General features: G+C 40.0%; 12 non-coding genes across 12 annotated transcripts; all 12 read right to left on the reverse strand.

The window, feature by feature from the left end:
• Nucleotides 1–400: 400 nt before the first annotated feature.
• TRNAF-GAA (transfer RNA phenylalanine (anticodon GAA)) lies at nt 401–473 on the reverse strand. Its single transcript has one exon. It is a non-coding gene; the product is annotated as a tRNA-Phe (tRNA).
• A 1630-nt stretch (nt 474–2103) lies between these two features.
• TRNAF-GAA (transfer RNA phenylalanine (anticodon GAA)) lies at nt 2104–2176 on the reverse strand. Its single transcript has one exon. It is a non-coding gene; the product is annotated as a tRNA-Phe (tRNA).
• A 494-nt stretch (nt 2177–2670) lies between these two features.
• TRNAF-GAA (transfer RNA phenylalanine (anticodon GAA)) lies at nt 2671–2743 on the reverse strand. The gene has a single exon. It is a non-coding gene; the product is annotated as a tRNA-Phe (tRNA).
• A 4948-nt stretch (nt 2744–7691) lies between these two features.
• TRNAF-GAA (transfer RNA phenylalanine (anticodon GAA)) lies at nt 7692–7764 on the reverse strand. The gene has a single exon. It is a non-coding gene; the product is annotated as a tRNA-Phe (tRNA).
• Nucleotides 7765–8839: 1075 nt separating this feature from the next.
• TRNAF-GAA (transfer RNA phenylalanine (anticodon GAA)) lies at nt 8840–8912 on the reverse strand. The gene has a single exon. It is a non-coding gene; the product is annotated as a tRNA-Phe (tRNA).
• A 494-nt stretch (nt 8913–9406) lies between these two features.
• TRNAF-GAA (transfer RNA phenylalanine (anticodon GAA)) lies at nt 9407–9479 on the reverse strand. The gene has a single exon. It is a non-coding gene; the product is annotated as a tRNA-Phe (tRNA).
• A 1674-nt stretch (nt 9480–11153) lies between these two features.
• On the reverse strand, nt 11154–11226 carry TRNAF-GAA (transfer RNA phenylalanine (anticodon GAA)). The gene has a single exon. It is a non-coding gene; the product is annotated as a tRNA-Phe (tRNA).
• A 3373-nt stretch (nt 11227–14599) lies between these two features.
• TRNAF-GAA (transfer RNA phenylalanine (anticodon GAA)) lies at nt 14600–14672 on the reverse strand. Its single transcript has one exon. It is a non-coding gene; the product is annotated as a tRNA-Phe (tRNA).
• A 3388-nt stretch (nt 14673–18060) lies between these two features.
• Nucleotides 18061–18133, reverse strand: TRNAF-GAA (transfer RNA phenylalanine (anticodon GAA)). The gene has a single exon. It is a non-coding gene; the product is annotated as a tRNA-Phe (tRNA).
• A 1075-nt stretch (nt 18134–19208) lies between these two features.
• On the reverse strand, nt 19209–19281 carry TRNAF-GAA (transfer RNA phenylalanine (anticodon GAA)). Its single transcript has one exon. It is a non-coding gene; the product is annotated as a tRNA-Phe (tRNA).
• Nucleotides 19282–19775: 494 nt separating this feature from the next.
• On the reverse strand, nt 19776–19848 carry TRNAF-GAA (transfer RNA phenylalanine (anticodon GAA)). The gene has a single exon. It is a non-coding gene; the product is annotated as a tRNA-Phe (tRNA).
• Nucleotides 19849–22088: 2240 nt separating this feature from the next.
• Nucleotides 22089–22161, reverse strand: TRNAF-GAA (transfer RNA phenylalanine (anticodon GAA)). Its single transcript has one exon. It is a non-coding gene; the product is annotated as a tRNA-Phe (tRNA).
• Nucleotides 22162–23050: the final 889 nt, after the last annotated feature.

Genomic DNA, 23050 nt, shown 5'->3' on the forward strand with positions numbered 1-23050 from the left:
CTTCTCCAGTTAACTGGGTGTAATTAGGGAATTCGTTTTTTATTGTGCAAGCTAGGTATTTCTTTTTTTCTAAACTCTAAATAGGCTAGCAATCTAATGCACAGAAATGTGTGGCATGAGTAAGCAAGCTATTTCATCCGACACTTTGGTTCAAGGGAAGATGGAGACTGATGCAGACTGCGGGTTACCTAAAAATCAAGACAGAAACAGTAAATAATGGAAGTCAAAGCTGAAGGCAAGAGAGGTGGAATCCATTTTGAAAGGAAGATAGAAAACAAGTACTGTCTTGTACTGATGGTATGTCAATTAGGTTGATGAAAGGTTTTATCAATTAAATAAAACGTCACCAGAAGCTGAATCCAAGAAAGAAACACGCCTAAAAAGCTGTCTTCTGAGTCTTTGCCGAAACCCGGGATTGAACCAGGGACCTTTAGATCTTCAGTCTAACGCTCTCCCAACTGAGCTATTTCGGCCAGTCATTTGACCGGTCCCTCCGTTTTCTTCTTAATCATTGTAGACAAGACATACACCTCGAAATCATTCACTTTGAGGGTACAGCTATGTCTTAAAATTCCGGTATCCTTCTGCAGCTAACTGGGTGCAATTACTCATTTACTTTTTTGCTGCGCAACCTAGGTACTTCTTTTATTCCAAACTCTGAATAGGCTCACAAATGTGTGGGATGAGTAAGCAAGCTATATCATCTGACAGCTTGGTTCATGGGAAAATGGAAGATGATGCAGCCTAAACTTTACATTAAAATCAAGATAGAAACTGGAAATAATGGAAGTCAAAGCTGAAGGCAAGAGAGGTGGAAGCCATTTTGAAAGGAAGATAGAACGCAAGTGCTGTGCTCTACTGATGGTATGTGGATCAGGTTATTAAAAGGTTTCATCTATGAACTAAAATGTCTACTGAAGCTGACTCCAAGAGAGAACTACACCTAATTAGCTAGGTGCTCAGTCCTTGCCAAAACCCTGGATTGAACCAGGGACCTTTAGATCTTCAGTCTAACGCTCTCCCAACTGAGCTATTTCGGCCACTTATTTCACAGGTCCCTCCGTATTCTTCTTAATCATTGTAGACAAGACATGCACCTCGAAATCATTCACTTTGAGGGTACAGCTATGTCATAAACTTCTGGTATCCTTCTGCAGCTAACTGGGTGCAATTACTCATTTACTTTTTTGGTGCGCAACCTAGGTACTTCTTTTATTCCAAACTCTGAACAGGCACACAAATGTGTGGGATGAGTAAGCAAGCTATATCATCTGACAGCTTGGTTCATGGGAAAATGGAAGATGATGCAGCCTAAGCTTTACATTAAAATCAAGATAGAAACTGGAAATAATGGAAGTCAAAGCTGAAGGCAAGAGAGGTGGAAGCCATTTTGAAAGGAAGATAGAAAGCAAGTGCTGTGCTCTACTGATGGTATGTGGATCAGGTTATTAAAAGTTTTCATCTATGAACTAAAATGTCTACTGAAGCTGACATCAAGAGAGAACTACACCTAATTAGCTAGTTGCTCAGTCTTTGCCGAAACCCGGGACCTTTAGATCTTCAGTCTAACGCTCTCCCAACTGAGCTATTTCGGCCAATTGTCAGAGAATACCTTCCTGATGGTTCTTAATCATTGTAGGCAACAAGTGGGCATCTGAGCAATCACTAGGAGGGTACATCTGTGTGTTAAAGTATGCTGTATCCTTCTGCAGCTAACTGGGCACAATTAGTCAATTTATTTTTTATTGCGCAAGCTAGGTATTTATTTTTTTCTAAACGCTAAATAGGCTAGCAATCTAATACACAGAAATGTGTGGCATGAGGAAGCAAGCTATATCATCTGACACTTTGGTCCAAGGTTAGATGGAAAATGATGCAGGCTACAGTTTACCCTAAAATCGAGATAGAAACGGCAAATAATGGAAGTCAAAGCTGAAGGCAAGAGAGGTGGAATCCATTTTGAAAGGAAGATAGAAAACAAGTACTGTCTTGTACTGATGGTATGTCAATTAGGTTGATGAAAGGTTTTATTAATTAAATAAAACGTCCCCGGAAGCTGACTCCAAGAAAGAAACACGCCTAACAAGCTGTCTTCTGAGTCTTTGCCGAAACCTGGGATTGAACCAGGGACCTTTAGATCTTCAGTCTAACGCTCTCCCAACTGAGCTATTTCGGCCACTTCTTGCACAGGTCCCTCCGTATTTTTCTTAATCATTGTAGACAAGACATACACCCCGAAATCATTCACTTTGAGGGTACAGCTATGTCTTAAACTTCCGGTATCCTTCTGCAGCTAACTGGGTGCAATTACTCATTTACTTTTTTGGTGTGCAACCTAGGTACTTCTTTTATTCCAAACTCTGAATAGGCACACAAATGTGTGGGATGAGTAAGCAAGCTATATCATCTGACAGCTTGGTTCATGGGAAAATGGAAGATGATGCAGCCTAAGCTTCACATTAAAATCAAGATAGAAACTGGAAATAATGGAAGTCAAAGCTGAAGGCAAGAGAGGTGGAAGCCATTTTGAAAGGAAGATAGAACGCAAGTGCTGTGCTCTACTGATGGTATGTCGATCAGGTTATTAAAAGGTTTCAACTATGAACTGAAATGTCTACTGAAGCTGACTCCCAGAGTGAACTACACCTAATTAGCTAGGTGCTCAGTCTTTGCCGAAACCCGGGATTGAACCAGGGACCTTTAGATCTTCAATCTAACGCTCTCCCAACTGAGCTATTTCGGCCACTTATTTCACAGGTGATGAAGCAGAAAATGAAGGTTTTACTTTTATTAACACGTAAACGTAGTGTGAAATAATCATGTGTGACTTTAACCGAACTAATAAAGAATGTACGGGGACAAAATGTGCCCTCAGAGTAGTTTGCCAACATTTATAAGCGTGCTTTATATAACGTGGTGTATTAGAATTGCACTAATCCGACATAATCGTAAACGTGTGCTATGATTTGCTCGTTTGAAATGTTTTAGCTTAGCATTACTTTAGTGCAGGCTTCGGCCTAGTGGCCTGGTTTCACGGTTTAGATGCTCGTATTTTTCCAATGTGCTATTAAACGTGTACTTTTGCTTGAAGCTGTACTTTTCCACTGAGATCGTTCACATGCTTATCTTAAGGTTTCGTGCCAGCCTGGCATATTTTCTCTTTACTCCAAGGTCGATTTGCAGGTGCGGACAATGGAGGCTCTGAAAGTGAGCTAATTGGTATACAATGTTGCAACTTGCGTACCCATCTCCAAGGATAATGTATGCTTAAGTAAAAGCTTGAGAACTGTCGTTTTTGATTGGACAATTTGAAGCTAACCTATGAACCCTCCAATGGAAGACCCTACTGGATTTGAACTATTGTCTATAAAAACCAGGTGCACGAGAAGAAGGTAGCCATTACGCGCTATGATTGCCATTGCGCTATCATCTGCCATTATTGGACATCCCGCCATTTTGCAGACTTCGTAGCTATTATGGCCCACTTTGCTGCGACGCCATTTTGAAAGAGACTTTGATGCTTTCTCTAATCGAGAGAAAGAGACTTTAATGATTCTTGCCCTAGAGACTTTAACTTTGATCCCTTTGCATGAAGTAGTAGTTTACCTTGCCGCCGTGAGGCAATTGCCCCGTCCACCCCTGCCCCTTTTGCCCCGTCCCATGCTGATCGAGAAACGGTACCTGTGAGACGAAGACTTCCTTGATTGCTGATCGTAATTGGTAAATATGAAAGGAAATTGTAAAATTGCATTGTGTTTCCTTTAGGTAACCAACTGCTGATTTTGATAAGAGCCCTAGTTAGGAGTTTTTCTAAATTAATGTTGCTAAATTGTTTTTGCATGAAGTCCCACATGCCGATGCTAATTTGAGGTTAGACGAGGATTCCATATGTCGCACGATGCAATTGGAGATCTTGTTATGCTGACTAAATGTATGCAATTAGTTCATTACAGATTATCGTATTAGTGATTTGCATTGCCATTATCGAATGCCTTGTGATTCAAATGCTACATAGATTGCACTTGTTCCGCCGTTATGGACAGCTATTAATGTTCATATATGTTTATCATTTGGTGTTGAGACACATTTATATCGTGCTAGCTTTGTTAATATAGGGAAATAAATTCACTAACTTTGAATAAACTGGTGTGGTTATTCCAGACTGAAAGGTCAGGGTTCGCCGAAATGTATTCTGGATTAATTGTCAAATGTTATGTTGATCAAGGTATTGCTTATGATCGTTATTAATTATTGATTAAAGGAAGTTGACCGATATAGAGTACAGAGAGTCCCACTTAGTCAAAAGATTCATCGGCCTAAAGAGCGTCCGAACACAGGTAAAATTATTAGTACGGACCGCTCTATCACAGGTCCCTCTGTATTCTTCTTAATCATTGTAGACAAGACATACACCTCGAAATCATTCACTTTGAGGGTACAGCTATGTCTTAAACTTCCGGTATCCTTCTGCAGCTAACTGGGTGCAATTACTCATTTACTTTTTTGGTGTGCAACCTAGGTACTTCTTTTATTCCAAACTCTGAATAGGCACACAAATGTGTGGGATGAGTAAGCAAGCTATATCATCTGACAGCTTGGTTCATGGGAAAATGGAAGATGATGCAGCCTAAGGTTTACATTAAAATCAAGATAGAAACTGGAAATAATGGAAGTCAAAGCTGAAGGCAAGAGAGGTGGAAGCCATTTTGAAAGGAAGATAGAACGCAAGTGCTGTGCTCTACTGATGGTATGTCGATCAGGTTATTGAAAGGTTTCATCTATGAACTAAAATGTCTACTGAAGCTGACTCCAAGAGAGAACTACACCTAATTAGCTAGGTGCTCAGTCCTTGCCGAAACTCAGGATTGAACCAGGGAGCTTTAGATCTTCAGTTTAACGCTCTCCCAAATGAGCTATTTCAGCCAGTTGTCAGAGAATACCTTCCTGATGATTCTTAATCATTGCAGGCAACAAGTGGGCATCTGATCAATCACTAGGAGGGTACATCTATGTGTTAAAGTATGCTGTATCCTTCTGCAGCTAACTGGGCACAATTAGTCAATTTCTTTTTTATTGCGCAAGCTAGGTATTTCTTTTTTTCTAAACGCTAAATAGGCTAGCAATCTAATACACAGAAATGTGTGGCATGAGGAAGCAAGCTATATCATCTGACACTTTGGTCCAAGGTTAGATGGAAAATGATGCAGGCTACAGTTTACCCTAAAATCGAGATAGAAACGGCAAATAATGGAAGTCAAAGCTGAAGGCAAGAGAGGTGGAATCCATTTTCAAAGGAAGATAGAAAACACGTACTGTCTTGATCTGATGGTATGTCAATTAGGTTGATGAAAGGTTTTAACTGGAAGCTGACTCCAAAAAAGAAACTTGCCTGACGAACTAGCTGCTCAGTCTTTGACCAAACCAAGGATTTAACCAGGGACCCTTAGATCTAAAGTTTGACGCTCTCGCAACTGAGCTCTTTCAGCCCGTTTTTTCACAGTGCCTTCCTTATTATTGTTAATCATTGTAGACAAGAAATATAAGTGGCAATCATTCACTGTGAGGGTACAGCTATGTGTTACACTTTGCTGAATCCTTCTGTAACTAACTGGGGGCAATTACTCCTTTACTTTTTTGCTACGCGAGGTAGGTACTTCTTTTTTTTCTAAACTCTGAATAGGCTACCACTCTCATAAACAGAAATGTGTGGCAGGACTAAGCAAGCTATATCATCTGACAGTTTGGCTCATGGGAAAATGGAAGATGACGCCGGCTACGGTTTACATTAAAATCAAGATAGAAACGGGAAATAATGGAAGTCAAAGCTGAAGGCAAGAGAGGTGGAAGCCATTTTGAAAGGAAGATAGAAAATAAGTTCTCTTTTGTACCGATGGCATGTCGATCAGGTTGATGCAAGTTTTTATCAATGAAATAAAATGTCACTTGAGAGTGACTCCAAGAAAGAAACATGCCTAACAAGCTGAGTGCTTGGTCTTTGGCACAACCCAGGATTGAACCAAGGACCTTTTTTATCTTTAGTCTAACATTATCCTAACTGAGATATTTTAGCCAGGTGTCATGAAAAGCTTTCCGTATCATTTTTAATCATTGTAGACAAGACACAGAAGTCTAAATCATTCACTGTGAGGGTACAGCTATGTCTTAAACTTTGCTGTATCCTTCTCCAGTTAACTGGGTGTAATTAGGGAATTTGTTTTTTATTCTGCAAGCTAGGTATTTCTTTTTTTCTAAACTCTAAATAGGCTAGCAATCTAATGCACAGAAATGTGTGGCATGAGTAAGCAAGCTATTTCATCCGACACTTTGGTTCAAGGGAAGATGGAGACTGATGCAGACTGCGGGTTACCTAAAAATCAAGATAGAAACAGTAAATAATGGAAGTCAAAGCTGAAGGCAAGAGAGGTGGAATTGTACTGATGGTATGTCAATTAGGTTGATGAAAGGTTTTATCAATTAAATAAAACGTCACCAGAAGCTGAATCCAAGAAAGAAACACGCCTAAAAAGCTGTCTTCTGAGTCTTTGCCGAAACCCGGGATTGAACCAGGGACCTTTAGATCTTCAGTCTAACGCTCTCCCAACTGTGCTATTTCGGCCAGTTATTTCACAGCTCCCTCCGTTTTCTTCTTAATCATTGTAGACAAGACATACACCTCCAAATCATTCACTTTGATGGTACAGCTATGTCTTAAACTTCCGGTATCCTTCTGCAGCTAACTGGGTGCATTTACTCATTTACTTTTTTGGTGCGCAACCTAGGTACTTCTTTTATTCCAAACTCTGAATAGGCACACAAATGTGTGGGATGAGTAAGCAAGCTATATCATCTGACAGCTTGGTTCATGGGAAAATAGAAGATGATGCAGCCTAAGCTTTACATTAAAATCAAGATAGAAACTGGAAATAATGGAAGTCAAAGCTGAAGGCAAGAGAGGTGGAAGCCATTTTGAAAGGAAGATAGAACGCAAGTGCTGTGCTCTACTGATGGTATGTCGATCAGGTTATTGAAAGGTTTCATCTATGAACTAAAATGTCTACTGAAGCTGACTCCAAGAGAGAACTACACCTAATTAGCTAGGTGCTCAGTCCTTGCCGAAACCCGGGATTGAACCAGGGACCTTGAGATCTTCAGTCTAACGCTCTCCCAACTGAGCTATTTCGGCCAGATGTCAGAGAATACCTTCCTGATGATTCTTAATCATTGTAGGCAACAAGTGGGCATCTGATCAATCACTAGGAGGGTACATCTATGTGTTAAAGTATGCTGTATCCTTCTGCAGCTAACTGGGCACAATTAGTCAATTTATTTTTTATTGCGCAAGCTAGGTATTTCTTTTTTTCTAAACGCTAAATAGGCTAGCAATCTAATACACAGAAATGTGTGGCATGAGGAAGCAAGCTATATCATCTGACACTTTGGTCCAAGGTTAGATGGAAAATGATGCAGGCTACAGTTTACCCTAAAATCGAGATAGAAACGGCAAATAATGGAAGTCAAAGCTGAAGGCAAGAGAGGTGGAATCCATTTTCAAAGGAAGATAGAAAACACGTACTGTCTTGTACTGATGGTATGTCAATTAGGTTGATGAAAGGTTTTATCAATTAAATAAAACGTCACCAGAAGCTGAATCCAAGAAAGAAACACGCCTAACAAGCTGCCTTCTGAGTCTTTGCCGAAACCCGGGATTGAACCAGGGACCTTTAGATCTTCAGTCTAACACTCTCCCAACTGAGCTATTTCGGCCAGTTATTTCACAGGTCCCTACGTTTTCTTCTTAATCATTGTAGACAAGACATACACCTCGAAATCATTCACTTTGAGGGTACAGCTATGTCTTAAACTTCCGGTATCCTTTTGCAGCTAACTGGGTGCATTTACTCATTTACTTTTTTGGTGCGCAACCTAGGTACTTCTTTTATTCCAAACTCTGAATAGGCACACAAATGTGTGGGATGAGTAAGCAAGCTATATCATCTGACAGCTTGGTTCATGGGAAAATAGAAGATGATGCAGCCTAAGCTTTACATTAAAATCAAGATAGAAACTGGAAATAATGGAAGTCAAAGCTGAAGGCAAGAGAGGTGGAAGCCATTTTGAAAGGAAGATAGAACGCAAGTGCTGTGCTCTACTGATGGTATGTCGATCAGGTTATTGAAAGGTTTCATCTATGAACTAAAATGTCTACTGAAGCTGACTCCAAGAGAGAACTACACCTAATTAGCTAGGTGCTCAGTCCTTGCCGAAACCCGGGATTGAACGAGGGATCTTTAGATCTTCAGTCTAACGCTCTCCCAACTGAGCTATTTCGGCCAGTTGTCAAAGAATACCTTCCTGATGATTCTTAATCATTGCAGGCAACAAGTGGGCATCTGATCAATCACTAGGAGGGTACATCTATGTGTTAAAGTATGCTGTATCCTTCTGCAGCTAACTGGGCACAATTAGTCAATTTCTTTTTTATTGCGCAAGCTAGGTATTTCTTTTTTTCTAAACGCTAAATAGGCTAGCAATCTAATACACAGAAATGTGTGGCATGAGGAAGCAAGCTATATCATCTGACACTTTGGTCCAAGGTTAGATGGAAAATGATGCAGGCTACAGTTTACCCTAAAATCGAGATAGAAACGGGAAATAATGGAAGTCAAAGCTGAAGGCAAGAGAGGTGGAATCCATTTTCAAAGGAAGATAGAAAACACGTACTGTCTTGTACTGATGGTATGTCAATTAGGTTGATGAAAGGTTTTATCAATTAAATAAAACGTCACCAGAAGCTGAATCCAAGAAAGAAACACACCTAACAAACTGTCTTCTGAGTCTTTGCCGAAACCTGGGATTGAACCAGGGACCTTTAGATCTTCAGTCTAACGCTCTCCCAACTGAGCTATTTCGGCCAGTTATTTCACAGGTCCCTCCGTTTTCTTCTTAATCATTGTAGACAAGACATACACCTCGAATTCATTCACTTTGAGGGTACAGCTATGTCTTAAACTTCCGGTATCCTTCTGCAGCTAACTGGGTGCATTTACTCATTTACTTTTTTGGTGCGCAACCTAGGTACTTCTTTTATTCCAAACTCTGAATAGGCACACAAATGTGTGGGATGAGTAAGCAAGCTTTATCATCTGACAGCTTGGTTCATGGGAAAATAGAAGATGATGCAGCCTAAGCTTTACATTAAAATCAAGATACAAACTGGAAATAATGGAAGTCAAAGCTGAAGGCAACAGAGGTGGAAGCCATTTTGAAAGGAAGATAGAACGCAAGTGCTGTGCTCTACTGATGGTATGTCGATCAGGTTATTGAAAGGTTTCATCTATGAACTAAAATGTCTACTGAAGCTGACTCCAAGAGAGAACTACACCTAATTAGCTAGGTGCTCAGTCCTTGCCGAAACCCGGGATTGAACCAGGGACCTTTAGATCTTCAGTCTAACGCTCTCCCAACTGAGCTATTTCGGCCAGTTGTCAGAGAATACCTTCCTGATGATTCTTAATCATTGTAGGCAACAAGTGGGCATCTGATCAATCACTAGGAGGGTACATCTATGTGTTAAAGTATGCTGTATCCTTCTGCAGCTAACTGGGCACAATTAGTCAATTTATTTTTTATTGCGCAAGCTAGGTATTTCTTTTTTTCTAAACGCTAAATAGGCTAGCAATCTAATACACAGAAATGTGTGGCATGAGGAAGCAAGCTATATCATCTGACACTTTGGTCCAAGGTTAGATGGAAAATGATGCAGGCTACAGTTTACCCTAAAATCGAGATAGAAACGGCAAATAATCGAAGTCAAAGCTGAAGGCAAGAGAGGTGGAATCCATTTTCAAAGGAAGATAGAAAACACGTACTGTCTTGTACTGATGGTATGTCAATTAGGTTGATGAAAGGTTTTATTAATTAAATAAAACGTCACCGGAAGCTGACTCCAAAAAAGAAACTTGCCTGACGAACTAGCTGCTCAGTCTTTGACCAAACCAAGAATTTAACCAGGGACCCTTAGATCTAAAGTTTGACGTCCTCGCAACTGAGCTCTTTCAGCCCGTTTTTTCACAGTGCCTTCCTTATTATTGTTAATCATTGTAGACAAGAAATATAAGTCGCAATCATTCACTGTGAGGGTACAGCTATGTGTTACACTTTGCTGTATCCTTCTGTAGCTAACTGGGGGCAATTACTCCTTTACTTTTTTGCTACGTGAGGTAGGTACTTCTTTTTTTCTAAACTCTGAATAGACTACCACTCTCATAAACAGAAATGTGTGGCATGACCAAGCAAGCTATATCATCTGACAGTTTGGCTCATGGGAAAATGGAAGATGACGCCGGCTACGGTTTACATCAAAATCAAGATAGAAACGGGAAATAATGGAAGTCAAAGCAGAAGGCAAGAGAGGTGGAAGCTATTTAGAAATGAAGATAGAAAATAAGTGCTCTTTTGTACCGATGGCATGTCGATCAGGTTGATGCAAGTTTTTATCAATGAAATAAAATGTCCCTTGAGAGTGACTCCAAGAAAGAAACATGCCTAACAAGCTGAGTGCTTGGTCTTTGGCACAACCCAGGATTGAACCAAGGACCTTTTTTTATCTTTAGTCTAACATTCTCCCAACTGAGATATTTAAACCAGGTGTCATGAAAAGCTTTCCGTATCATTTTTAATCATTGTAGACAAGACACAGAAGTCTAAATCATTCACTGTGAGGGTACAGCTATGTCTTAAACTTTGCTGTATCCTTCTCCAGTTAACTGGGTGTAATTAGGGAATTCGTTTTTTATTCTGCAAGCTAGGTATTTCTTTTTTTCTAAACTCTAAATAGGCTAGCAATCTAATGCACAGAAATGTGTGGCATGAGTAAGCAAGCTATTTCATCCGACACTTTGGTTCAAGGGAAGATGGAGACTGATGCAGACTGCGGGTTACCTAAAAATCAAGACAGAAACAGTAAATAATGGAAGTCAAAGCTGAAGGCAAGAGAGGTGGAATCCATTTTGAAAGGAAGATAGAAAACAAGTACTGTCTTGTACTGATGGTATGTCAATGAGGTTGATGAAAGATTTTATCAATTAAATAAAACGTCCCCAGAAGCTGAATCCAAGAAAGAAACACGCCTAACAAGCTGTCTTCTGAGTCTTTGCCGAAACCCGGGATTGAACCAGGGACCTTTAGATCTTCAGTCTAACGCTCTCCCAACTGAGCTATTTCGGCCAGTTATTTCACAGCTCCCTCCGTTTTCTTCTTAATCATTGTAGACAAGACATACACCTCGAAATCATTCACTTTGAGGGTACAGCTATGTCTTAAACTTCCGGTATCCTTCTGCAGCTAACTGGGTGCATTTACTCATTTACTTTTTTGGTGCGCAACCTAGGTACTTCTTTATTCCAAACTCTGAATAGGCACACAAATGTGTGGGATGAGTAAGCAAGCTATATCATCTGACAGCTTGGTTCATGGGAAAATAGAAGATGATGCAGCCTAAGCTTTACATTAAAATCAAGATAGAAACTGGAAATAATGGAAGTCAAAGCTGAAGGCAAGAGAGGTGGAATCCATTTTGAAAGGAAGATAGAAAACAAGTACTGTCTTGTACTGATGGTATGTCAATTAGGTTGATGAAAGATTTTATCAATTAAATAAAACGTCCCCGGAAGCTGACTCCAAGAAAGAAACACACCTAACAAGCTGTCTTCTGAGTCTTTGCCGAAACCCGGGATTGAACCAGGGACCTTTAGATCTTCAGTCTAACGCTCTCCCAACTGAGATATTTCGGCCACTTATTGCGCAGGTCCCTCCGTATTTTTCTTAATCATTGTAGACAAGACATACACCCCGAAATCATTCACTTTGAGGGTACAGCTATGTCTTAAACTTCCGGTATCCTTCTGCAGCTAACTGGGTGCAATTACTCATTTAATTTTTTGGTGCGCAACCTAGGTACTTCTTTTATTCCAAACTCTGAATAGGCACACAAATGTGTGGGATGAGTAAGCAAGCTATATCATCTGACAGCTTGGTTCATGGGAAAATGGAAGATGACGCAGCCTAAGCTTTACATTAAAATCAAGATAGAAACTGGAAATAATGGAAGTCAAAGCTGAAGGCAACAGAGGTGGAAGCCATTTTGAAAGGAAGATAGAACGCAAGTGCTGTGCTCTACTGATGGTATGTTGATCAGGTTATTAAAAGGTTTCATCTATGAACGAAAATGTCTACTGAAGCTGACTCCAAGAGAGAACTACACCTAATTAGCTAGGTGCTCAGTCCTTGCCAAAACCCGGGATAAAACCAGGGACCTTTAGATCTTCAATCTAACGCTCTCCCAACTGAGCTATTTCGGCCACTTATTTCACAGGTCCCTCCGTATTCTTCTTAATCATTGTAGACAAGACATACACCTCGAAATCATTCACTTTGAGGGTACAGCTATGTCTTAAACTTCCGGTATCCTTCTGCAGCTAACTGGGTGCAATTACTCATTTACTTTTTTGGTGCGCAACCTAGGTACTTCTTTTATTCCAAACTCTGAATAGGCACACAAATGTGTGGGATGAGTAAGCAAGCTATATCATCTGACAGCTTGGTTCATGGGAAAATGTAAGATGATGCAGCCTAAGGTTTACATTAAAATCAAGATAGAAACTGGAAATAATGGAAGTCAAAGCTGAAGGCAAGAGAGGTGGAAGCCATTTTGAAAGGAAGATAGAACGCAAGTGCTGTGCTCTACTGATGGTATGTTGAACAGGTTATTAAAAGGTTTCATCTATGAACTAAAATGTCTACTGAAGCTGACTCCAAGAGAGAACTACACCTAATTAGCTAGGTGCTCAGTCCTTGCCAAAACCCGGGATTGAACCAGAGAGCTTTAGATCTTCAGTTTAACGCTCTCCCAAATGAGCTATTTCGGCCAGTTGTCAGAGAATACCTTCCTGATGATTCTTAATCATTGCAGGCAACAAGTGGGCATCTGATCAATCACTAGGAGGGTACATCTATGTGTTAAAGTATGCTGTATCCTTCTGCAGCTAACTGGGCACAATTAGTCAATTTATTTTTTATTGCGCAAGCTAGGTATTTCTTTTTTTCTAAACGCTAAATAGGCTAGCAATCTAATACACAGAAATGTGTGGCATGAGGAAGCAAGCTATATCATCTGACACTTTGGTCCAAGGTTAGATGGAAAATGATGCAGGCTACAGTTTACCCTAAAATCGAGATAGAAACGGCAAATAATGGAAGTCAAAGCTGAAGGCAAGAGAGGTGGAATCCATTTTCAAAGAAAGATAGAAAACACGTACTGTCTTGTACTGATGGTAAGTCAATTAGGTTGATGAAAGGTTTTATTAATTAAATAAAACGTCACCGGAAGCTGACTCCAAAAAAGAAACTTGCCTGACGAACTAGCTGCTCAGTCTTTGACCAAACCAAGGATTTAACCAGGGACCCTTAGATCTAAAGTTTGACGTCCTCGCAACTGAGCTCTTTCAGCCCGTTTTTTCACAGTGCCTTCCTTATTATTGTTAATCATTGTAGACAAGAAATATAAGTCGCAATCATTCACTGTGAGGGTACAGCTATGTGTTACACTTTGCTGTATCCTTCTGTAGCTAACTGGGGGCAATTACTCCTTTACTTTTTTGCTACGCGAGGTAGGTACTTCTTTTTTTCTAAACTCTGAATAGGCTACCACTCTCATAAACAGAAATGTGTGGCATGACCAAGCAAGCTATATCATCTGACAGTTTGGCTCATGGGAAAATGGAAGATGACGCCGGCTAGGGTTTACGTTAAAATCAAGATAGAAACGGGAAATAATGGAAGTCAAAGCTGAAGGCAAGAGAGGTGGAAGCCATTTTGAAAGGAAGATAGAAAATAAGTTCTCTTTTGTACCGATGGCATGTCGATCAGGTTGATGCAAGTTTTTATCAATGAAATAAAATGTCACTTGAGAGTGACTCCAAGAAAGAAACATGCCTAACAAGCTGAGTGCTTGGTCTTTGGCACAACCCAGGATTGAACCAAGGACCTTTTTTATCTTTAGTCTAACATTATCCTAACTGAGATATTTTAGCCAGGTGTCATGAAAAGCTTTCCGTATCATTTTTAATCATTGTAGACAAGACACAGAAGTCTAAATCATTCACTGTGAGGGTACAGCTATGTCTTAAACTTTGTTGTATCCTTCTCCAGTTAACTGGGTGTAATTAGGGAATTTGTTTTTTATTCTGCAAGCTAGGTATTTCTTTTTTTCTAAACTCTAAATAGGCTAGCAATCTAATGCACAGAAATGTGTGGCATGAGTAAGCAAGCTATTTCATCCGACACTTTGGTTCAAGGGAAGATGGAGACTGATGCAGACTGCGGGTTACCTAAAAATCAAGATAGAAACAGTAAATAATGGAAGTCAAAGCTGAAGGCAAGAGAGGTGGAATCCATTTTGAAAGGAAGATAGAAAACAAGTACTGTCTTGTACTGATGGTATGTCAATTAGGTTGATGAAAGGTTTTATCAATTAAATAAAACGTCACCTGAAGCTGAATCCAAGAAAGAAACACGCCTAAAAAGCTGTCTTCTGAGTCTTTGCCGAAACCCGGGATTGAACCAGGGACCTTTAGATCTTCAGTCTAACGCTCTCCCAACTGAGCTATTTCGGCCAGTTATTTCACAGCTCCCTCCGTTTTCTTCTTAATCATTGTAGACAAGACATACACCTCGAAATCATTCACTTTGATGGTACAGCTATGTCTTAAACTTCCGGTATCCTTCTGCAGCTAACTGGGTGCATTTACTCATTTACTTTTTTGGTGCGCAACCTAGGTACTTCTTTTATTCCAAACTCTGAATAGGCACACAAATGTGTGGGATGAGTAAGCAAGCTATATCATCTGACAGCTTGGTTCATGGGAAAATAGAAGATGATGCAGCCTAAGCTTTACATTAAAATCAAGATACAAACTGGAAATAATGGAAGTCAAAGCTGAAGGCAACAGAGGTGGAAGCCATTTTGAAAGGAAGATAGAACGCAAGTGCTGTGCTCTACTGATGGTATGTCGATCAGGTTATTGAAAGGTTTCATCTATGAACTAAAATGTCTACTGAAGCTGACTCCAAGAGAGAACTACACCTAATTAGCTAGGTGCTCAGTCCTTGCCGAAACCCGGGATTGAACCAGGGACCTTTAGATCTTCAGTCTAACGCTCTCCCAACTGAGGTATTTCGGCCAGTTGTCAGAGAATACCTTCCTGATGATTCTTAATCATTGTAGGCAACAAGTGGGCATCTGATCAATCACTAGGAGGGTACATCTATGTGTTAAAGTATGCTGTATCCTTCTGCAGCTAACTGGGCACAATTAGTCAATTTATTTTTTATTGCGCAAGCTAGGTATTTCTTTTTTTCTAAACGCTAAATAGGCTAGCAATCTAATACACAGAAATGTGTGGCATGAGGAAGCAAGCTATATCATCTGACACTTTGGTCCAAGGTTAGATGGAAAATGATGCAGGCTACAGTTTACCCTAAAATCGAGATAGAAACGGCAAATAATCGAAGTCAAAGCTGAAGGCAAGAGAGGTGGAAACCATTTTCAAAGGAAGATAGAAAACACGTACTGTCTTGTACTGATGGTATGTCAATTAGGTTGATGAAAGGTTTTATCAATTAAATAAAACGTCACCAGAAGCTGAATCCAAGAAAGAAACACGCCTAACAAGCTGCCTTCTGAGTCTTTGTCGAAACCCGGGATTGAACCAGGGACCTTTAGATCTTCAGTCTAACACTATCCCAACTGAGCTATTTCGGCCAGTTATTTCACAGGTCCCTCCGTTTTCTTCTTAATCATTGTAGACAAGACATACACCTCGAAATCATTCACTTTGAGGGTACAGCTATGTCTTAAACTTCCGGTATCCTTCTGCAGCTAACTGGGTGCATTTACTCATTTACTTTTTTGGTGCGCAACCTAGGTACTTCTTTTATTCCAAACTCTGAATAGGCACACAAATGTGTGGGCTGAGTAAGCAAGCTATATCATCTGACAGCTTGGTTCATAGGAAAATAGAAGATGATGCAGCCTAAGCTTTACATTAAAATCAAGATAGAAACTGGAAATAATGGAAGTCAAAGCTGAAGGCAAGAGAGGTGGAAGCCATTTTCAAAGGAAGATAGAACGCAAGTGCTGTGCTCTACTGATGGTATGTCGATCAGGTTATTGAAAGGTTTCATCTATGAACTAAAATGTCTACTGAAGCTGACTCCAAGAGAGAACTACACCTAATTAGCTAGGTGCTCAGTCCTTGCCAAAACCCGGGATTGAACCAGGGACCTTTAGATCTTCAGTCTAACGCTCTCCCAACTGAGCTATTTAGGCCAGTTGTCAAAGAATACCTTCCTGATGATTCTTAATCATTGTAGGCAACAAGTGGGCATCTGATCAATCACTAGGAGGGTACATCTATGTGTTAAAGTATGCTGTATCCTTCTGCAGCTAACTGGGCACAATTAGTCAATTTATTTTTTATTGCGCAAGCTAGGTATTTCTTTTTTTCTAAACGCTAAATAGGCTAGCAATCTAATACACAGAAATGTGTGGCATGAGGAAGCAAGCTATATCATCTGACACTTTGGTCCAAGGTTAGATGGAAAATGATGCAGGCTACAGTTTACCCTAAAATCGAGATAGAAACGGGAAATAATGGAAGTCAAAGCTGAAGGCAAGAGAGGTGGAATCCATTTTCAAAGGAAGATAGAAAACACGTACTGTCTTGTACTGATGGTATGTCAATTAGGTTGATGAAAGGTTTTATTAATTAAATAAAACGTCACCGGAAGCTGACTCCAAAAAAGAAACTTGCCTGACGAACTAGCTGCTCAGTCTTTGACCAAACCAAGAATTTAACCAGGGACCCTTAGATCTAAAGTTTGACGTCCTCGCAACTGAGCTCTTTCAGCCCGTTTTTTCACAGTGCCTTCCTTATTATTATTAATCATTGTAGACAAGAAATATAAGTCGCAATCATTCACTGTGAGGGTACAGCTATGTGTTACACTTTGCTGTATCCTTCTGTAGCTAACTGGGGGCAATTACTCCTTTACTTTTTTGCTACGCAAGGTAGGTACTTCTATTTTTCTAAACTCTGAATAGGCTACTACTCTCATAAACAGAAATGTGTGGCATGACTAAGCAAGCTATATCATCTGACAGTTTGGCTCATGGGAAAATGGAAGATGACGCCGCCTACGGTTTACATCAAAATCAAGATAGAAACGGGAAATAATGGAAGTCAAAGCTGAAGGCAAGAGAGGTGGAAGCCATTTTGAAAGGAAGATAGAAAATAAGTGCTCTTTTGTACCGATGGCATGTCGATCAGGTTGATGCAAGTTTTTATCAATGAAATAAAATGTCACTTGAGAGTGACTCCAAGAAAGAAACATGCCTAACAAGCTGAGTGCTTGGTCTTTGGCACAACCCAGGATTGGACCAAGGACCTTTTTTATCTTTAGTCTAACATTCTCCCAACTGAGATATTTTAGCCAGGTGTCATGAAAAGCTTTCCGTATCATTTTTAATCATTGTAGACAAGACACAGAAGTCTAAATCATTCACTGTGAGGGTACAGCTATGTCTTAAACTTTGCTGTATCCTTCTCCAGTTAACTGGGTGTAATTAGGGAATTCGTTTTTTATTGTGCAAGCTAGGTATTTCTTTTTTTCTAAACTCTAAATAGGCTAGCAATCTAATGCACAGAAATGTGTGGCATGAGTAAGCAAGCTATTTCATCCGACACTTTGGTTCAAGGGAAGATGGAGACTGATGCAGACTGCGGGTTACCTAAAAATCAAGACAGAAACAGTAAATAATGGAAGTCAAAGCTGAAGGCAAGAGAGGTGGAATCCATTTTGAAAGGAAGATAGAAAACAAGTACTGTCTTGTACTGATGGTATGTCAATTAGGTTGTTGAAAGGTTTTATCAATTAAATAAAACGTCACCAGAAGCTGAATCCAAGAAAGAAACACGCCTAACAAGCTGTCTTCTGAGTCTTTGCCAAAACCCGGGTTTGAACCAGGGACCTTTAGATCTTCAGTCTAACGCTCTCCCAACTGAGCTATTTCGGCCAGTTATTTCACAGCTCCCTCCGTTTTCTTCTTAATCATTGTAGACAAGACATACACCTCGAAATCATTCACTTTGAGGGTACAGCTATGTCTTAAACTTCCGGTATCCTTCTGCAGCTAACTGGGTGCAATTACTCATTTACTTTTTTGGTGCGCAACCTAGGTACTTCTTTTATTCCAAACTCTGAATAGGCTCACAAATGTGTGGGATGAGTAAGCAAGCTATATCATCTGACAGCTTGTTTCATGGGAAAATGGAAGATGATGCAGCCTAAGCTTTACATTAAAATCAAGATAGAAACTGGAAATAATGGAAGTCAAAGCTGAAGGCAAGAGAGGTGGAAGCCATTTTGAAAGGAAGATAGAACGCAAGTGCTGTGCTCTACTGATGGTATGTCGAACAGGTTATTAAAAGGTTTCATCTATGAACTAAAATGTCTACTGAAGCTGACTCCAAGAGAGAACTACACCTAATTAGCTAGGTGCTCAGTCCTTGCCAAAACCCGGGATTGAACTAGAGAGCTTTAGATCTTCAGTTTAACGCTCTCCCAAATGAGCTATTTCGGCCAGTTGTCAGAGAATACCTTCCTGATGATTCTTAATCATTGCAGGCAACAAGTGGGCATCTGATCAATCACTAGGAGGGTACATCTATGTGTTAAAGTATGCTGTATCCTTCTGCAGCTAACTGGGCACAATTAGTCAATTTATTTTTTATTGCGCAAGCTAGGTATTTCTTTTTTTCTAAACGCTAAATAGGCTAGCAATCTAATACACAGAAATGTGTGGCATGTGGAAGCAAGCTATATCATCTGACACTTTGGTCCAAAGTTAGATGGAAAATGATGCAGGCTACAGTTTACCCTAAAATCGAGATAGAAACGGCAAATAATGGAAGTCAAAGCTGAAGGCAAGAGAGGTGGAATCCATTTTGAAAAGAAGTTATAAAACAAGTACTGTCTTGTACTGATGGTATGTCAATTAGGTTGATGAAAGGTTTTATTAATTAAATAAAACGTCCCCGGAAGCTGACTCCAAGAAAGAAACACGCCTAACAAGCTGTCTTCTGAGTCTTTGCCGAAACCCGGGATTGAACCAGGGACCTTTAGATCTTCAGTCTAACGCTCTCCCAACTGAGCTATTTCGGCCACTTATTGCGCAGGTCCCTCCGTATTTTTCTTAATCATTGTAGACAAGACATACACCCCGAAATCATTCACTTTGAGGGTACAGCTATGTCTTAAACTTCCGGTATCCTTCTGCAGCTAACTGGGTGCAATTACTCATTTACTTTTTTGGTGCGCAACCTAGGTACTTCTTTTATTCCAAACTCTGAATAGGCACACAAATGTGTGGGATGAGTAAGCAAGCTATATCATCTGACAGCTTGGTTCATGGGAAAATGGAAGATGATGCAGCCTAAGCTTTAAATTAAAATCAAGATAGAAACTGGAAATAATGGAAGTCAAAGCTGAAGGCAACAGAGGTGGAAGCCATTTTGAAAGGAAGATAGAACGCAAGTGCTGTGCTCTACTGATGGTATGTTGATCAGGTTAATAAAAGGTTTCATCTATGAACTAAAATGTCTACTGAAGCTGACTCCAAGAGAGAACTACTCCTAATTAGCTAGGTGCTCAGTCCTTGCCAAAACCCGGGATTGAACCAGGGACCTTTAGATCTTCAATCTAACGCTCTCCCAACTGAGCTATTTCGGCCACTTATTTCACAGGTCCCTCCGTATTCTTCTTAATCATTGTAGACAAGACATACACCTCGAAATCATTCACTTTGAGGGTACAGCTATGTCTTAAACTTCCGGTATCCTTCTGCAGCTAACTGGGTGCAATTACTCATTTACTTTTTTGGTGCGCAACCTAGGTACTTCTTTTATTCCAAACTCTGAATAGGCACACAAATGTGTGGGATGAGTAAGCAAGCTATATCATCTGACAGCTTGGTTCATGGGAAAATGTAAGATGATGCAGCCTAAGGTTTACATTAAAATCAAGATAGAAACTGGAAATAATGGAAGTCAAAGCTGAAGGCAAGAGAGGTGGAAGCCATTTTGAAAGGAAGATAGAACGCAAGTGCTGTGCTCTACTGATGGTATGTCGAACAGGTTATTAAAAGGTTTCATCTATGAACTAAAATGTCTACTGAAGCTGACTCCAAGAGAGAACTACACCTAATTAGCTAGGTGCTCAGTCCTTGCCAAAACCCGGGATTGAACCAGAGAGCTTTAGATCTTCAGTTTAACACTCTCCCAAATGAGCTATTTCGGCCAGTTGTCAGAGAATACCTTCCTGATGATTCTTAATCATTGCAGGCAACAAGTGGGCATCTGATCAATCACTAGGAGGGTACATCTATGTGTTAAAGTATGCTGTATCCTTCTGCAGCTAACTGGGCACAATTAGTCAATTTATTTTTTATTGCGCAAGCTAGGTATTTCTTTTTTTCTAAACGCTAAATAGGCTAGCAATCTAATACACAGAAATGTGTGGCATGAGGAAGCAAGCTATATCATCTGACACTTTGGTCCAAGGTTAGATGGAAAATGATGCAGGCTACAGTTTACCCTAAAATCGAGATAGAAACGGCAAATAATGGAAGTCAAAGCTGAAGGCAAGAGAGGTGGAATCCATTTTCAAAGAAAGATAGAAAACACGTACTGTCTTGTACTGATGGTATGTCAATTAGGTTGATGAAAGGTTTTATTAATTAAATAAAACGTCACCGGAAGCTGACTCCAAAAAAGAAACTTGCCTGACGAACTAGCTGCTCAGTCTTTGACCAAACCAAGGATTTAACCAGGGACCCTTAGATCTAAAGTTTGACGTCCTCGCAACTGAGCTCTTTCAGCCCGTTTTTTCACAGTGCCTTCCTTATTATTGTTAATCATTGTAGACAAGAAATATAAGTCGCAATCATTCACTGTGAGAGTACAGCTATGTGTTACACTTTGCTGTATCCTTCTGTAGCTAACTGGGGGCAATTACTCCTTTACTTTTTTGCTACGCGAGGTAGGTACTTCTTTTTTTCTAAACTCTGAATAGGCTACCACTCTCATAAACAGAAATGTGTGGCATGACCAAGCAAGCTATATCATCTGACAGTTTGGCTCATGGGAAAATGGAAGATGACGCCGGCTAGGGTTTACATTAAAATCAAGATAGAAACGGGAAATAATGGAAGTCAAAGCTGAAGGCAAGAGAGGTGGAAGCCATTTTGAAAGGAAGATAGAAAATAAGTTCTCTTTTGTACCGATGGCATGTCGATCAGGTTGATGCAAGTTTTTATCAATGAAATAAAATGTCACTTGAGAGTGACTCCAAGAAAGAAACATGCCTAACAAGCTGAGTGCTTGGTCTTTGGCACAACCCAGGATTGAACCAAGGACCTTTTTTATCTTTAGTCTAACATTATCCTAACTGAGATATTTTAGCCAGGTGTCATGAAAAGCTTTCCGTATCATTTTTAATCATTGTAGACAAGACACAGAAGTCTAAATCATTCACTGTGAGGGTACAGCTATGTCTTAAACTTTGTTGTATCCTTCTCCAGTTAACTGGGTGTAATTAGGGAATTTGTTTTTTATTCTGCAAGCTAGGTATTTCTTTTTTTCTAAACTCTAAATAGGCTAGCAATCTAATGCACAGAAATGTGTGGCATGAGTAAGCAAGCTATTTCATCCGACACTTTGGTTCAAGGGAAGATGGAGACTGATGCAGACTGCGGGTTACCTAAAAATCAAGATAGAAACAGTAAATAATGGAAGTCAAAGCTGAAGGCAAGAGAGGTGGAATCCATTTTGAAAGGAAGATAGAAAACAAGTACTGTCTTGTACTGATGGTATGTCAATTAGGTTGATGAAAGGTTTTATCAATTAAATAAAACGTCACCAGAAGCTGAATCCAAGAAAGAAACACGCCTAAAAAGCTGTCTTCTGAGTCTTTGCCGAAACCCGGGATTGAACCAGGGACCTTTAGATCTTCAGTCTAACGCTCTCCCAACTGAGCTATTTCGGCCAGTTATTTCACAGCTCCCTCCGTTTTCTTCTTAATCATTGTAGACAAGACATACACCTCCAAATCATTCACTTTGATGGTACAGCTATGTCTTAAACTTCCGGTATCCTTCTGCAGCTAACTGGGTGCATTTACTCATTTACTTTTTTGGTGCGCAACCTAGGTACTTCTTTTATTCCAAACTCTGAATAGGCACACAAATGTGTGGGATGAGTAAGCAAGCTATATCATCTGACAGCTTGGTTCATGGGAAAATAGAAGATGATGCAGCCTAAGCTTTACATTAAAATCAAGATACAAACTGGAAATAATGGAAGTCAAAGCTGAAGGCAACAGAGGTGGAAGCCATTTTGAAAGGAAGATAGAACGCAAGTGCTGTGCTCTACTGATGGTATGTCGATCAGGTTATTGAAAGGTTTCATCTATGAACTAAAATGTCTACTGAAGCTGACTCCAAGAGAGAACTACACCTAATTAGCTAGGTGCTCAGTCCTTGCCGAAACCCGGGATTGAACCAGGGACCTTTAGATCTTCAGTCTAACGCTCTCCCAACTGAGGTATTTCGGCCAGTTGTCAGAGAATACCTTCCTGATGATTCTTAATCATTGTAGGCAACAAGTGGGCATCTGATCAATCACTAGGAGGGTACATCTATGTGTTAAAGTATGCTGTATCCTTCTGCAGCTAACTGGGCACAATTAGTCAATTTATTTTTTATTGCGCAAGCTAGGTATTTCTTTTTTTCTAAACGCTAAATAGGCTAGCAATCTAATACACAGAAATGTGTGGCATGAGGAAGCAAGCTATATCATCTGACACTTTGGTCCAAGGTTAGATGGAAAATGATGCAGGCTACAGTTTACCCTAAAATCGAGATAGAAACGGCAAA

The sequence above is a fragment of the Pleurodeles waltl genome, chromosome 8 (assembly GCF_031143425.1).
Source record: "Pleurodeles waltl isolate 20211129_DDA chromosome 8, aPleWal1.hap1.20221129, whole genome shotgun sequence".
NCBI classification, from domain to species: domain Eukaryota; kingdom Metazoa; phylum Chordata; class Amphibia; order Caudata; family Salamandridae; genus Pleurodeles; species Pleurodeles waltl.